Source organism: Trachypithecus francoisi, unplaced genomic scaffold, assembly GCF_009764315.1.
Source record: "Trachypithecus francoisi isolate TF-2019V2 unplaced genomic scaffold, Tfra_2.0 Lachesis_group10, whole genome shotgun sequence".
NCBI classification, from domain to species: domain Eukaryota; kingdom Metazoa; phylum Chordata; class Mammalia; order Primates; family Cercopithecidae; genus Trachypithecus; species Trachypithecus francoisi.
Genome location: NW_022681455.1, coordinates 14,503,351 through 14,521,203, shown reverse-complemented (window position 1 = coordinate 14,521,203; position 17,853 = coordinate 14,503,351).

The following is a 17,853-nucleotide window of genomic DNA, read 5'->3' as shown; positions in this document are numbered from 1 at the left end:
AGCCTCAAGAACTGTGAGGAAAAAAAATTTCTGTTGTTTAAGCCACCTAGCCTGTGATATTTGTTGTGGCAGCCCAAGCTAATGAATTCACTCCCAATTAAACTGTTCGCCCTTGAATCCTTGGCTCAAGGTCTGCTTCTGGGGAACCCAAGCTAAGATTCAAAGTTTATTGATTTTTTTCAGTGTTTCTTCTTTTCTAAATATGCATTTGAAGCTATAAATTCCCTTCTAAGCATGGCTAACACTCTGATGTGTAGTATTTGATAGTGTAATGATAAGTATTTGTAGTATAATGGTAAGCTTTGATATGCAGTATTATTATTTAATTCAAAGTATTTTCCATTGCAATTTCTATTTAACCTGTGGCTTATTATAACTCAGAAGAGTTTTACATTGGCCTTATAGATGCTCCTGACACATGTGTCACTTCTGCTCACAACTCAAATGACCAGAACTAGTCACAGGGCTCCACCCAGCCACAGGGGAGCAGAAAGTACAACCTACTGTGTTGTTGTTGCATAGAACATCTTTCTACATGTTTCCTCTTGCATAGGTGCTAGAATTGCTTTAGAATAGGCTATAAACCTGGGGTGGAATCATTAAGACATCTTATTAAACCCATCTACCATTTTATTGGAAATCGCCAAGCTGCTTTCCAAAGTGATTGTGCAAGTACACATATTGCCTGTGCATATTCTTCCGCACCCTCACAACCCTTCATATTATCAGACTTTTAAAATTTTTTGACAATTTTGGAGGCATGAAACAGTATCTTATTGTGTTTTAATTTGCATTTCCCTGACTAATAGGCAGGTCAGGCTTTTTCATTTGTTTGTGGTTGTTGTTGCTTTTTGTTTTTGTTTTCTGAGACGGAGTCTTGCTCTGTCATCAGGCTGGAGTGCATTGGCATGATCTCAGCTCACTGCAACTTCCGCCTCCCAGGTTCAAGCGATTCTCCTGCCTCAGCCTCCCAAGTAGCTGGGACTACAGGCACCTGCCGCCACACCCAACTGATTTTTGTATTTTTAGTAGAGACGGGTTTTCACCATGTTGACCACACTGGTCTCTATCTCTTGACCTCATGATCCACCCACCTCCACCTCCCCAAGTATTGGGATTATAGGCGTGAGTCACCGCACCCGGCTAGGTCAGGTCTGTTTTATACCACATGTCCTGTGATGGTTTCTACTTTATATAATTGTATTTTTAAAATAAATTTTATAAAATATTTTCCATTTTAATAAAAATTAAGTTTTTGTCCTATTTGATAATAATTCGTGGCTCATTTCCCAATAGTTTACATCATAATTCTCTAAAATTAATCCTTGCATTTTAGCAAGATTTCAGGTCTATTTCATTAGCAAGGCTGAATTTAAGAATGAACTTGAACTTTATCAGGGGTCAGTAAACTTTTTTTTGGTAAAAGACCAATAGACATTTTTTATCTTATTTATTGTTTTGCTTTGCAGGCCACATGGTCTCTGTTGCAACTACTCAGCTCTGTTGGTATAGCTGAAAAGCCGATATAGACAATATGGTGTGGCTGTGCTTCCACAAAACTTCACTTGTGGACACTAAAATGTAAATTTTGTATAATTTTCACATGTTACAAAATATAACTCTTCTTTTGACTTTTTCCTCAGCTATTTAAAGATGTAAAAATCATTCTTGACTCAGGCTATATAAAAAAGAGGCAACAGGCCATAGTTTGCTCTTGGGCCCTAGCTTGGCACCCCCTGAACTATATGAAAGCTTGACTCTAAAGGGAAAGAATGTGATAGAAGCTGTCTACCTGCTGTTAAATCAACTCACATTGCAATCAACATGAAGGATTAAGATCTCGGCCAGGTCTTTCAATCCTCTTTCTCTGTTTTTGTGTCTTACAAGGATTTTCTTAGATAAGTTTCATGAGCACGGTAGATCCAATGGTCTCAAAAGATTTATCCTGCATTCTGCACTCACAGGTATTTCACACAGCAAAGCCCAGGAGCACTGGTCTTGCAGCCTCTGGATAATCAGATCAAACTCGTCTCTCACCAGTAGTTCAAAACAACCCATGCTATCCTCATGCAAATAAACTTATGAAATGCTTTGCCAAATGATTTGTTCAGAACAGTAAAAGCTGGATACCACTTTGTGTGGAAGAAGAGGAGATCCAGTAATGACAATACATCCTTTGTCAGAAAGACTTACAAAGGCTGTGGCATTCTCCTTTGGAGTGCTGTCATTGTGTTGGAAGGGATGAAGTAGTTCTAGGGCACACAAAAAAAAGGTTAGGAACATCTGAGAAGACTACAGATAAGTCCTTACTGTTGATTTTGGACACAGGTAGGTTACAGAGATGTTACACAAGCCCTCTGGCTTATCAGTAACCCAGGGTCTGCCTCTGCAAGGCTAATACCATGGTCACTATACTCTATCTCTCTGAAATGCTCTGGAGTCTATTCCGCATGTAACTGAATGTTTGTTGAGGTAGAAAAACCATACTTTGGCCAAATAAGTCTTTGGTTTGTTCCTGGCCAGCCATATGAAGATTCAGATGAGCAGCCTGTGCTTCCTTTGCCTTATCTCTCAAGAGCTGAGGCTTTATTTATATTCCACCTTGAACAATGTTGTTTGAGTACAACATATTTACTGATATTGTCAGCTCAAGTCATTGTGGAATGAATACTTAGGTGCTGCGTTCTTCCAAAAACTGAGCACAACCTCCCTCCTGTGAACATTTTCAATAGGTTGTTTTCAAGGTGAGAAAGTGGGAGGGAGAAGGGGACGAGCATTGAAGTAAATATTTTTTCTTCTTTTACTTTTGTTACTGGGAACTTTCCTGTCGAGGAAGGCAGGTCCCCCTTTATTTTATCAGATGCAGAGGAGTTATGGTACCTCTGTTACCAGCTCTTTATCCACAATTTATGTTTGTAACAAGGGACCTGTTGCTACCAGTTACTGATGAAAACAAAAGCTGGTGACTTTCTGGAAGAAGGGGGCAGGTCAAGAGAGTTGCATCATGGCCACACTCCTCTAAGTTTCTAATTGTCTGTTTATTTTTTGAGACAGAGTCTCATTCTGTTGTCCAAGGTGGAGTGTAGTGGCCCAATTTCAGCTCACTGCAACTTCCGCCTCCCAGTTCAAGTGACTCTCCTGCCTCAGCCTCCCTAGTGGCTGTGACTACAGACCCATGCCACCATGCCTGGCTAATTTTTGTGTTTTTTGTAGAGACAAGGTTTTGCCATATGGGCCAGACTGGTCTCAAACTCCTGACCTCAGGGGATCCACTCACCTCGGCCTCCCAAAGTGCTGGGATTACAGGCATGAGCCACCGTGCCTGGCTTCTAATTGTCTTTTTAAAAGCCTTTTCCCCTCTTTTGTGTGTGAGTTATCTTCACCCTCACTGACCACCAATAACAAAAAAATAAGAAATAAAGAAGTGACGTGAGAGATGTTTAGAATACTTCTGTGATGTCAAGGCAGATCCAGTAATTAAAGTTTTCCCTTCTGCCTATCTCAATTTGATCCCAATACACATTTTTTTCTTTTTTTTTAGGTAAGTAACTTCAGATTTCATAACCCACTATAGCATATAATTCTCAGGCTGTTAATGGAGTAGAAGTCATTCCTGTGGCTGGCATATCTGAACTGCCTGCATATCAGTATCTTTTGAGAGAGAGCACCAAGTAATCATTCGAAGCCTAGAAGTGAAAAAGAACAATCCATCCACACGTGAAACATTTATTGGATATCTTATATTTTAAAAACATTGGTTCATCACTCTGGGATATGAATAAAAAATTAGAGGAGAAAAGATGAATATAAAAACATATGGCAACTGAAGAAGGACTGAAGAGCTGATAGCAAGGATTCTGTCTCAGGTGTTTCCAAAGGCAGAGAGAGTCTACAGATCAATTCCAAAGACATGTGTTCTCCCTTCCTCCAATTCAGCTACCACCACGACTCCACCTGACCCCTTAGGGACTCACACTCCCCTTATATTTCTGGGAGGAGAACAAAACTGGTTCTACCTTAAGAACCAAAACAAGAACATGGGTCCTGTGCCAATCTGAAAGGTATTTTTATTTAAGGAAAAGACTTGGGTGTTTTTCATGTTAAGGTTAGATATTTTCTCTGGGGACTGTGATGAACACCTCCTGAAAAGTGAAAATCTAATGGTGGGTGTGTGTGTGTGTGTCCGTGTGTGTGTGTGTGTGTGTGGAAGTGTGTAGAAGTTTCTTCTAGAACTATAAAATTTCTTAGGTAATAATTTTCACATTTGCTAAGTTCTGAGTGAATCTAAACTATTTTGCTTTGAGTTTGTCTTCCTATTACTAATCCATTTTCTGCTCTAGAGGATTTTGAAGATAAGGTAGGTTTTGAACCTAGCCCACTGACTGCCAAGCAATAGTCATATATATGGAAAGTAAAAAAAATAAAGAAGTTATTGGCATCAGAATTGACTCAGTCATTAAAATATTCCACACCTAGATTTCTCAAAGAACTAAAAACAAAACTACTATTTCACCCAATCTCACTACTGGGGATACACCCAAAGAGAAAGAAGTCATCATATCAAAAAGATGTCTGTACTCAAATGTTTATCACAACACTGTTCACAATAGCAAAGACATGGAAGTAACCAAAGTGTTCATCAGTGGAGGACTGGATAAAGGAAATGGGATAGACTATTCACCATGGAATACTTATCCATCCATGGAAAAGAACAAAATCATGTCTTTTGCACCAACATGATAGAACCAGAGGCCATTGTCCTAAGCAAAATAACTCAGAAACAGAAAGTCAAATACCACATGTTCTCACTTATAAGTGAGAGCTAAACAATGAGTACACATGGACATACACAGTGAGTGGAATAATAGACATTGGAGTCTACAGAAGATGGGAAGGTGGGAGGGGCTTGACAATTGGAAAGTTGCCCATTGGGTACCATGTTCTCTATTCAGGTCATGAGTTCACTAAAAGCCCAGACTTCACGTCTATGCAATATGCCTGAAAGAAATCCGCACTTGTACTCCCTAAATATATAAACATTAAAAATAAATAATTAAATAATCCATACCTAAACCATTTGCAGTGGAAGATTTTTGCACTGTTTCATTTTCTGGGGTCATTTCCTACCCTGTGTTTTGGCCATCTGCGTATAACCATACACTGTCTCTCAGGATGCGCTTTCCTCTTTCCTGAGCTGGTGAAACCTAGGGGAATCACTAGAATAAACTTGACGCTCCATGTATGCGGATTTGCTTCACAGGGAATCCTTTGTATCAGCTGAGTCACTGCCATCAAAATATCCATGGGAAGTTCACATAACCTCATTTCCCTCTGTTAATGTTACTGAGTAAGACACAAGACAGGAATATTCTTAGAGATATATGGCTTCCTCTTAGTCAGAGCTGGCTTAGAGTGGAGAAACAGGGTCCCTGGGGACAAAGGAAGGCACTCATGAACTCTGGCCACCGTAAGACAAACAATGGAGACCTTATTCTTAATTTAGACTCTAAGCAAAGGTTTTCCTGGTGACCTGGTTCCTCTGGAGCCATCGCGCTTCTCCAGTGATTGTTTTAGCAACTTGCCCTGGTACCCTGAGTTCCCACCTTGTTCCCTGTCACCCATTTTCTTTCAGGGTATCTGGATTTTTCCTCTGATTTACACATTTCCCCCATAATTCTGCACAATACCAAAAATAAATATAATTTCCTTCCTCTTAAAACCCGATAACCATCAGGCTAGAAGAAGAGCTACTGTTTGGAAAAAAAAAAAAGTCTCCATATCACATCCTGCCTAGCAGTAAATTCAAACTTGATCTCATAGTGAGGATAGCCTGATTTTTCTCATGCTTAGGAAATCACCAAGCCATGGTGACACTTTCCTGGATGTAGCTATTGTAGCATACTGGGACCCCTGAGCCATGCAGGGTCACACAGTTTGTCTGGGGTGAAAGGTCTCATTCAAAATGCATTATGCCAAATTTCTCTTTCAATTAAGTTTTGGCTGTACCACCTCCACTGCCCCACCTGTAAAATGAAGAAACTACTCTTATAAGAGAATGAGAAAAGAGGGAAGAAGGAAGAGTGTCCAAAGGGATAGAAGGGGAGGGGAAGGTGATTTCTTTTTTTTTTTTTGAGACGGAGTCTCACTCTGTCATCCAGGCTGGAGTGCAGTGGTGGTATCACTGCAACCTCTGCCTCCCAGGTTCAAGCCATTCTCCTGCCTCAGCCTCCCGGGTAGCTGGGACTACAGGCGCCTGCCACCACGCCCAGCTAAGATTTTTGTATTTGTAGTACAGACAGTGTTTCACCATGTTTGCCAGGCTGGACTTGAACTCCTGACCTCAGGGGATCTGCCTGCCTTGGCCTCCCAAAGTGCTGGGATTACAGGCGTGTGCCACTGAACCAGGCCCTGGAAGGTGGTTCTATAAAGACCTGGCCTTCCTCCGGCTCCCATCTGCTGATGGTCTAAAAGAGCAGATTCTGGGAGGCCTAATTCTACAGCTGCCCAGGGATGTCCAGAGGCACTGAAGCACCAGCTTTCCTCTACCAAGGAAGATCCCTGAAATCACCCACAATGAACAGTGCATCATCTTTCAATGGAGGCAATTCAGCCCGTTTTTTCCATTATTGGAACATATCTCTGCTTCTCTTCCTGAGCACTACATAGAGTAGTTGGCATGCATTTCGGAGCCATGTTGTGTGAAAAATATGGCTCACCATGTAGTTGGATGTGAGTAAGTTGAATGTGACTGGAATCCGTCTCCACTGTAATGCAAAAGGTATGGGCATTCTCCCACCTGGTCCTTGAGAACCCTGGCAGAATATTTGTGATCTTCTGAATTTAATATAGTTACAGGGTAATTGACAGGCAGAACTACACTTCCCTTCCTCCCCAGGAAATGCCTGGTATTCATTCTATGTTAAATTTGTTTGATTTCAAAGATCAACTGGATAATTCATGGCTTCCTGCTCTTTCCCTTACTCAAATGCCTTCCCACTCTATTTATGAGTCCAGAACAGGTCAACATTTGAGGACCTAGTAAATCAAGTTGAGTTTGGATTTCCGTTGCAATTTTGTGACTTCCTATATGAGCACTTTATATCACAGAGAAGGAAGTCTGGAGAGCAGGACAGAGATAGTTCAGAGAAATCTCCACTCATATTTATGAAGACATGTAAAAACATTCTCCCCAGCCCCCACATCTCCCCTTTTTTAACACCCAGAATTCCAAAAGAATGAGCATTCTTTTCATTGATTGCTGCCACAAGCAAGAACAACAGGGCCAATCTATATTTTCTCCCACAAAATTTGGAGAGGCATGGTATACAGAGAGAAGTCTAAAGGAAAAAAATGCATGCAAGTATAACAGAATGGTGTTTGCTTATTGTGATTTGTTAATATACGTCCCTTGAACTGAACTAGATAAAAGTAAATAAATACTATGATTTGTCTTGTGCCAGTATGCTTAAAAATGGAATTTTATTTCATCCTTCCTGTCATCTTACAACATTTCCAAATATTAATTTAAACATTTCATAACTCCAGTGTATATTTTACATCAGGATAAGTGGTATTGTGTTGAAAAAGTTATCACAATTTTATTTTATTTTCTTTTTTAGAGACAGAATCCACCGTGTTGCCCAGGCTGGCCTCAAACTCCTGGACTGAAGGAATCCTCCCACTTCAGCCTCCCAAGTAGGTAGGACTACAGGTGTGCACCATCAAGCCCAACCATCACAATTTTCTAATCAATTCCCAGGCTGATATCATTATTGAACGTGAAAGAGTAAATACAGATAGGTGACAAAATCAAAATTGGAGGTTAAGATTATCTTGCCCAATCCAGATCCTGCTTTCAAACAAGATTTGGGATATTGTCTCAGAGAATTCCCAACAAACACAGAATGAAATAAAATCCAGATGAGAGAAACAAATAAAGAGCTATGAGAAAGCAAACGAGGAGGTAGTCATGTCTGTGAGAAAGTCCTGAGAACACTTTCACAGAGAAGATAACAGTGGAGCAAGGGGCATGGACCCCACTGGTTCTGCCTTACGTGGTCCCAGAAGCAGCCTAGCTTAACAATTCATAGATTCTCAATAAGAAGTTGTTGAATTTATAATGGAAGGAAAGATGAAGAGATAAGAGCTAAAGTTATACTCTTAGAAAATATCTATATCTAGAGGGCAAAAGAAGGAAAAGGAAGACAACAAGAAGAGGAAAGGAAATAGAAAACTAGGCATAGTATGAAGGGATGTCAAAGAGAATTTGGTGGGCAGTATTTTCTAACGCTGTAGAATAATGCTACTTAAAGTACGGTCCTCAGATGAGTAGCATAAGTATTAATTAGGAACCTGCTGGTAATACAAATCCTTGGCCTATCCTAGACCTACTATATCAGAGTCTCTTGGAGTGGGGGCCCAGAATCTGTGTTTAATCAGCTCTCAAAGTGATCTTTATGCATATTAAAGTTTAAGAAAAAACGTGGCATATTTCTGGAAGATAAGTTGCTACTGACAGAACTCGTTTCTGATTCTTAGAACCAAATTCTTGCAATCTCCTAGGATCTTCCCAGAATTAAGTTGCAGGGAAATTACTGTATTAAATTGCTAATGTATAAATGGTCCAAGGTAAAGAGCTTATTGCATGCTTTATTTAAAAATCTTTCTTTCACTGTAATGTCCCACTTCAGTTAGAGTGAAAAGGAAAGCAGCATTAAACTTCCTCAGTTAATAATACCTGAAAACCACTCTGGTATATTATTAAACAACTCAGTTCACCTCTGTCAGCTACAGCCTCAAGAAAAATTACAAAATGTTTTGAATTAAACAAAAATGAAAATACAACATCTCTAAATATACAGGATGAAGATAAAGTGGTACTTGAAGGGACATTCATAGCATCAAGTGATTTTATTAGAAAAGAAGAAAGACCTCAATTTAAAAATCCCAGTTTCCAATTTAAGAAACTGGAAAAAGAAAAGCAAAAGAAACCCAAAGGTAGCAGAAGAAAAAATATATAAAGATAAGAACAGAAATTAACAGAATTTATAAAATAAAACAATAGAGAAAAATCAATGAAGTAAAAAGTTGGTTCTTTGAAAGATCAATAGAATTAATAAACTTTTAGCCAGTCTGACAAAGAAAGAGAGAAAACACAAATTACTACTACTGGAAATAAAAGATGGCACATAACTACAGACTTCACAGATTTTAAAAATATAATAAAGGAATACTACAAAAACTCTACAGACATAAATTCAAGTTAGATAAAATGAACCAATTCCTTGAAAGACACAGACTATCAAATTCACCGAAGAAGAAAGAAATAACCTAAATAGCTCTATTCTTATTAAAGAAATTAAATTTGTAGTTTAAAATTTTTCAACAAAAGAAATCTTCAGACTCCAATGGTTTCACTCCTTAATTCTACCAAAAATTTAATAATGAAATAATACCAATTGTATATTACTTTTTGTTAAAATAGAAGAGAAGGAGGTTTTATTTATTTATTTATTTATTTGAGACAGAGTCTCCCTCTATTGCCCAGGCTGGAGCACAGTGGCGCAATCTCAGCTCACTGCAACCTCCACCTCCTGGGTTCAAGCAAGTTCCTGCCTCAGCCTCCCAAGTAGCTGGGACTATAGGCATGTGCCACCATGCCCAGCTAGTTTTTTTGTCTTTTTAGTGGAGATGGGGTGTCACCATTTTGGCCAGGCTGGTCTCGAACTCCTGACCTCATGATCCACCCACCTCAGCCTTCCAAAGTGCTAGGATTATAGGCATGAGCCTCTGTGCCTGGCCGAAGGAGTTATTTTCTAAATCATTCTTTTAGGTCAACAATACCCTGACATAAGAACCAGACAAAGACATTAAAGGAAAAGATAACTGCAGAAGAATATCTCCCATAAACATAGACAAAAAATTCTCAAAACAATATACTAGGAAATCAAATCCCACACTATATAAAAAGAATAATACATCACAACTACAATTTATCCTGGGAATCCAAGGTTTGTTCAATAGTAAAAAGTTGATCAGGCGTGGTGGTATGTACCTGTGGTCCCAGAACTTGGGAGGCCGAGACACAAGAATCACTTGAACCTGGGAGGCAGAGGTTGCAGCGAGCCGAGATCAAGCCACTGCACTCCAGCAACAGAGCAAGACTCTGTCTTAAAAAAAAAAAAAAAAAAAAGTCAACCATCGTATTAATATATTTAAAAAATATTATATCAATTGATGTAGAAAAATCATTTGACAAAATTCAGCATCTATTTGTGATGAAAACTCTCAGCAAACAATGAAAAAAAGAGAAATTTTTAACTTTGATTTTTCCTAAGATTAGGAGAAAAATAAAAGATCTACTTTATTCTTAGTCAACATCATACTATAAGTCCTAACCAGTGTAATAAGGCAAGAGAAAAAAATAAAAAGCACATAGCTTTTTATTATTTTTTATTTTAAACTGTCCTCATTTAAAGACAATATAATCATCTACATAGAAACAGCCATGGTATCTAGCAAAAAGCTCCTAAAACTAATAAGTGAATTGTTTAAGCTTGGAAGATACGAAGTCCACATATACCAATCAATGGTATTTCTATAGACTAGAATCAACAGTTGGAAACAAATTAAAAGAATACCATCTTAGCTCATTGTGTATATATATATCTATACACACACATATGTATATACATATATATGTATATGAAATATATACACACATATATATATCATAATACTTGAGACTTTTTAAAGAAAAGAAATTCATTTGGCTCATGGTTCTGGAGGCTGGGAACTCCAAGAGCAGGGCACTGGCATCTGGTAAGGGTCATCCCATGGTAGAATGGCCAGCAAGCACACAAGACAGGAAGTGTGGGGCCGAATTTATTCTTTTATCTGGAATCCACTCCTGAAATAACCAACCCACTTCCACAATAACAACATTATTCCATTTATAAGGGTGAAGACCTCAAGGCCTAATCACTTCCTAAAGGCCCCGCCTCTTAATACTGCTACAATGGCAATTAAATTTCAACATCAGTTTTGGTGGGGACATTCAATCCATAGCAAATACCATTTATAAAAACTCCCGGCCGGGCGCGGTGGCTCAAGCCTGTAATCCCAGCATTTTGGGAGGCCGAGACGGGTGGATCATGAGGTCAGGAGATCGAGACCATCCTGGCTAACACGGTGAAACCCCGTCTCTACTAAAAAAATACAAAAAAACTAGCCGGGCGATGTGGCGGGCGCCTGTAGTCCCAGTTACTCGGGAGGCTGAGGCAGGAGAATGGCGTAAACCCGGGAGGCGGAGCTTGCAGTGAGCTGAGATCCGGCCACTGCACTCCAGCCCGGGCTACAGAGCGAGACTCTGTTTCAAAAAAAAAAAAAAAAAAAAAAAACTCCCCCAAAATGAAATTTTTAGGTGAAAATCTAACAAAACTTATAAAGGATATGCATGTTGAAAACTACAAAATGCTAGTGAAAAATCAAAGAAGAACTAAATAAACAGAGACATATACCATGTTCATGGTTATGATGTCTATCATCCACCACTTAATCTACAGATTTAATGTTATTACCATCAGATTTTGTTTTTTGTAGGTACAAAAACATTCTAAAATTTATATTAAAAGGCAAAAGAACTAGAATAGCTGAAACAATTTTGGAAAAAAAGATAAAGTTGGCAGACACACTACTTGATTTTTTTTTCTTTTTTTTTTTTCTAAGTATGAGGCCAGGCACAGTGGCTCATGCCTGTAGTCTCAGCACTTTGGGAGGCCAAGGCAGGAGGATTTCTTAAACCCAGAAGTTCGAGACCTGTGGGCAACAAAATGAGACCCCATCTCTACAAAAAAATCAGAAAATTGGCCAGACATGGTGGCTCATGCCTGTAGTCTCAGCTGCTCAGGAGACTGAGGCAGGAGGATTGCTTGAGCCCAAGAAGTCGAGACTGCAGTGAGCCGTGTTCCTGCCACTGCACTCTAGCCTGGGCAAGAGAGTGAGACCCTGTCTGTCCCCGCCCCTGAAGAAAGCTGTGCCTGTTGTGTTGCAAACATTGTTTGCTAGGTTCTGGTACTGAGAAAACAAGGAATATGACATTATCCTTGCCTTGAAGCTACTTACAATTTGATGTAAACTCACTCTCAGTTTTACCCTGTGATTCTCTTCATCTTATGTTTACAAACACTTTTGTGCCCCTGCTTCCCAGCAGGCAAAACTAATAACCATATATATAGTGTTTGATAGATTGAGAAATACCTAGGCTTTGGACAGACGCCATTCTATTAAAGCTAATGCTTTCCAGGTCTGCCTGCTCTGGGTACTAGAATCTTGACCAAACGTTAACTGCATACCCGGCTTAAATAGTTCTGCTTAAATAATACATTAATGCAGCATTTATTGAGCACATTTTACTACATTTGCATTTGAATTAGGATAATATGATCTCTGCCTTCAAGGGGCTCTGAGGTTAGTGGGGAAGTCAAACTATAAATAAAGAAATTAATGAAAAAGATGGCATGGGACTGAAAAACAGGCCAGATGCCAAATAATCAAAGGCCTCAAATATTGTGCAAAAAAGTTGCAATTGTATCATACAGATGATGACAAGCCATTGAAGATTTTATGCAAAGGAGGATTCTCCATGACTTTATTCACTCGTTCATTCAGTAAACAGTTACTGAATGTCTACTGTACACCTCATGCTAGTCAAGATTCAGGGAATACAAAAATAACTAAACCATGACCCTCGCTCCAGCAAGCTCAATACCAAGAAACACCCCACTGCATGACACTGATTCATTTACAAGTGAAGCAGGATATTATCTTGTGGAAATAATCCATGAGATTTTTTTCTTTTTTCATTGCCCTCCCTCACCCCTCATGTAAGTAGCCATTGAGTTAACATCCCCACATGAGAAAAATGACTGGGTTGAATGCAGAAATCAGCTCACATACTTCCTAGCTTTTGGTTTCAAAAGCCTAAGCTCCAGCGTGGAGAGAATTTCATGGAATCAGCAAATCCTGGGGGCCAGATGGAGGTTGGAGGATTGGGCTAAAGGGTGGATTCTTTCTTCCTCCATACTCTCTCTACCGGACTAGAATCCCCCCTTCCATTGCAGGGAGGAGGAGGAGAGAAAGAGCCTGGGGTCTGTGCATCTCTGAGCAGTAGGAGGCCAGATGTGTCTCCTGGGTATGCTGCTGCAGCTGTAGGAAGTCTGCAGAGAGAGATGGATACCTGGCTATACAGGCAGCAGATGAAACCAAAGGCGGGTTTGCAAAGATGCCTGTGTTCTAGCCACAACACATAGGCAGCAGAATGCCAGTGCACCCAAAGGGGCTGTGTGGAAAGAGATGATGGAACTTAGGGTTAACTGAGTCAGCAGAGGACTGCCAAACAGAGGGCTCTAATACCCCAACCCTAGTACCAGGCAGGGCCTCAGACCTAAGGCACAGTCCAGGAGAGGGGAGAGAGGGCCCCAAGGGTGACTGAATTTCAAGTTTTTCTAGCCTGGCAAAAAGTGCACTGTGCTCTAATGAATATAGTGAGATGTCTGTATTCGTCCATTGTCACACTGATATAAAGAATACCTGAGACTGGGTAATTTAAAAAGGAAAGAAGTTTAATTGACTCACAGTTCCACGTGGCTGCGGAGACCTCAGAAAACTTACCATCATGGCAGAAGGTGAGGGGAGGCAAGGCACGTCTTACATGGTGGCAGGAGAGAGAGAGCATAGGGGAAACTGCCATTTTTAAACCATCAGATCTTGTGAGAGCTCCCTTACTATCATAAGAACAGCAAGGGGGAAACCGCTTCGATGACCCAATCACCTCCTACCAGGTCTCTCCTCCGACACGTGGGGATTCCAATTTGAGATGAGATTTGGGTGGGGATCCAGAGTCAAATCAATGTCTTACACAACTAAGCAGGTAGACTTGAGATTGAGTCCTGCTACACACGTCAAATGACTCTGAGACAGGATAGGTGACAGATTCTACTAGGTCATAGTGGCTGTGCAGGAGAGGGGAGAGGTCTTTTCAGAGGGCTCAGGTCTGAGCTGAGCTTTGAAGGGTAGGATGAGAATCTGTGAGTTGGAAGGAGATTTCAGATAAATGGGACATTTACAGGTGTGTAACCTCCCAGGAAAATGTAAGAAGTTTTGTTTTGTTTTCACACAGTTATATTTTGGACATATGCTAGGGAAAAAAAGTTGGAAAGTCAGGCACAGAAACCAATGTGAAGGGCCTCATTTCTTTTTTTTTTTTGAGACGGAGTCTCACTCTGTCACCCAGGCTGGAGTGCAGTGGCCGGATCTCAGCTCACTGCAAGCTCCGCCTCCCGGGTTTACGCCATTCTCCTGCCTCAGCCTCCCGAGTAGCTGGGACTACAGGCGCCCGCCACCTCGCCCGGCTAGTTTTTTGTATTTTTTTTTAGTAGAGATGGGGTTTCACTGGGTTAACCAGGATGGTCTCGATCTCCTGACCTCATGATCTGCCCGTCTCGGCCTCCCAAAATGCTGGGATTACAGGCTTGAGCCACCGCGCCCGGCCAAAGGGCCTCATTTCTAAGGGTAAGGATTTTGTACTTGAAGATTGAAGAGTTTTAAGTAGTAAAGAAATATGATTAGAATGTCACAGATAAACAAGAAAAATTTTCAAGGGTAGGCTGTCAGAAAAAAGACAAGAAAAACATGTTAGTGATAATGATCTAACCCACAGTATGTAGCATAAAACTGCATATTATTCATTAAGCTATTAACATACACATATGCATGTAATAGCCAATGTTCAATTAAGGCAAGAATCGCTTCCTTTTGTTCACTGTTTTAGCTTCCAACATAGTTCCTAAAACACCAAAGTGCTAAAAAAAAATGTTGAAATGAAAACAAAAGATATTATCTATCTTGTACAATAAAAGGCATCTTGATTATTCAACATTGTATTCTAAGTTCTCAGTATAGCATTTGGCACATACAGGTGTTCACTAAATATTTGAATAAATGAAGGAATTATTCTGTAAGTGTAAAAAAAAACAAAATAACACATAAAGAACATCAATTAGTATAAAGTTGCAACCACTATAACTTTCACATGTGAATCTCATACTTCTGGCGGGAATCAAGTAAAACTCTTACTGAAGTGGGACTCATGTAAATATCTCCACTTTGGCCTCAGTCTGGGGCCCACTGTCAACCTGATTATGAACTTTGATCACATAACAGTCTGTGTCCCATGGTGGTTCACACCAGAGGAGTTGTTTCCAACAGTATAAAATTCATTCTCTCTCTCTGCTTATGGTTGTTCACAATTGACTTAAGGGCCTCGGATCGGCACCATATTTGTACAGCCTTGGATAGCTATTCTTGTTCATTTGTACCCTCGCACACAGCACACATCTATGTACTATAGCTCATGCAATTTTTTTTTTTTTTTTTTAGGCAGGGTCTCACTCTGTCACCCAGGCTGCAGTGCAGTGGTGCAATCATAGGTCACTGCAGCCTCGAACTCCTGGCCTCAAGCGATCTTCCCTTGTCAGCCTCTTCTAAAGTGCTGGCATTACAGGTGTGATCCACCATCCCTGGCCTACCTCATGCAATTTAAAGAGGCTGTTCTCGGTCAGCCATGGTGGCCCACACCTCTAATCCTAGCACTTTGGGAAGGCAAGGCGGGCAGATCACTTGAGGTCAGGAGATCTAGACCAGCTTGGCCAACATGGCAAGACCCCATCTCCACTAAAAAGAAGTACAAAAATGAGCCCAGCATGGTGGTGCACACCTGTAGTCTCAGCTACTTGGGAGACTGAGGCAGGAGAATCACTTGAACCCGGGAGGCGGGTTGCAGTGAGCCAAGATCTCTGCACTCCAGACTGGGAGACAGAGGAAGACTCTGTCTAAAAAAATAAAATAAAATGAATTTTCTTTTAAAAGAGGTTATTCTCTAATGTTAGACCTACAAAACCTCTGCTCTTGTGTGGACCACCAGTACCTGGGGTGGCTTCTCTGTGCTACTGTGTAGGCAGATTTTGTAAATCACCCTGGTTTTCAAAAATAATAAAACACTCTCTAGCTTAAGAGTTAACAAAAAGTCTTTCTCATAATTCTGTAGTTTCTGGTCCTGTATTACTTTATCAATGGGATATTATTCAACTTTAAAATGGAAGAAAATTCTGACATATGTTACAACATGGATTACCTTGAAGACATTATGCTAATAGAATAATATGATTCCACTTATAGGAGGTACTTAGAAAAGTCAAATTCTTAGAGACAGAAAGTAGAATATAGGTAAGCAGGGGTTCAGGGGAGGGAGTGGGGAGTTATTTTTTAAAGGATAGAGTTTCTGTTTGGGGTAATGAAAATGTTCTGGACATGAACTGTGGTGGTGGATTCACAATGTGAATCTACTTAATGCCACTGAACTGTACACTTAAAAATGTTTAAAGTGTTAATTTTTATGTTATGTATAGCTCACTACAATGGAAAAAAATTTTTAAACATTTTTAAAAAGCTAATTGGAGACTCTGAGCTCATGGCTATGGTTACACACTGTGAAGTCCAGTAGAATGATCTGGCTCAGCTATTTCTCTGTGGACCCCTCCTTGTCAATTTCTTAGCCTTTCCTCTTGGACTAGTTGTATTCTGCAGAGAAAGACTTCCAAACTTTTGCTTGAAGAATAGTGACAAGTTACCAACATGCTGGAAGCAGAGTGAGGGAAGAGGGCACAGGTCTTGACAGTTAGTATGTAAATATGTATTGAACTCTCCTTCAAACCTGCTTAGTCCTCCTTTTATTAAATTACCCCTATCCTAAACTGCATCTGGTAGAACCCTGTCCAGAGACCCTCTCTTTGATCCTCTCTGGAGAATAGATCCTCAGGCTTCTGCTGGGCTGAAGGAAAACTACACAGAGAGGAGGATATTTCAAGTCTTAAATGGATTTTAACAGATCCTCCCATTTTGCCCTTGCCCCTTAAGCCCTACTTCTAGAGACAACTGATGCCACCAGTTTCCCAGCCTTTGGGGAGTTTTTTAGTGTCATGGAGTTTGTACATCTATTGATTCTTCTACTGGTTTAGATTCATGTTTCTTAGGTCAGATAAGTCAGTTGCCATTTGAGTATCTGCTTTCCAGCTTTCAAGATGTTATTACTATTTCCTTCTCTTACATTATCTTTGTTTTTGTGGGTTTATACAAGTAAACAAACAAACAAAATGCTTTACTGTTATCTTACTGGGGCTTAGGAAGATGCAAGAGTAAATGTATATATTCATCATCTTTGCCAGAAATTCTCTTAGGTAGTTTGTACAATGCCATTTTTTAAATTGTGGTCTCCTGGCCTCCGTTAGCAGAAGGAAGCCATCTAAAACAAGAACAGTGAAATGTTACTGTCACTTGATGGTGGTCAGTGAACTCTGGAGTACTATTTTCAGTTCTGAGCACAAGCTTTTAACACTAGAAAAACTGGAATTGTTTTAGTGGATGGTGGCTAGAATACTAATAGAACAGTTGAAGGGACTGGGAAGGTTTCCAACAGAGAATGGAAATTTTCAGAAATTGACCTCAAATATTCGAAAAGCTGGATGTCCATACATTCATTCATTTATTTGGTAAATCTTTACTGAGTTCCTGTCATGTGCTAGCAGGCATTCGTCTAGCATGGGAACAGAGTGGTAAATGTGACCAAGTCCCAATTTTTGAAGAGTTTATATTCTAAGGGAGGAAAGAATGATTTGCTCTGGATGGGCCAATTGCAGAAATAGAACAAATGGGTAAAAGCCTTAGAGAGACAAATTTCAAAGGAATACAAGGAAAAACTATAAAGTGTTAGAGCAGTTGAAGTGTGATGGACAACCT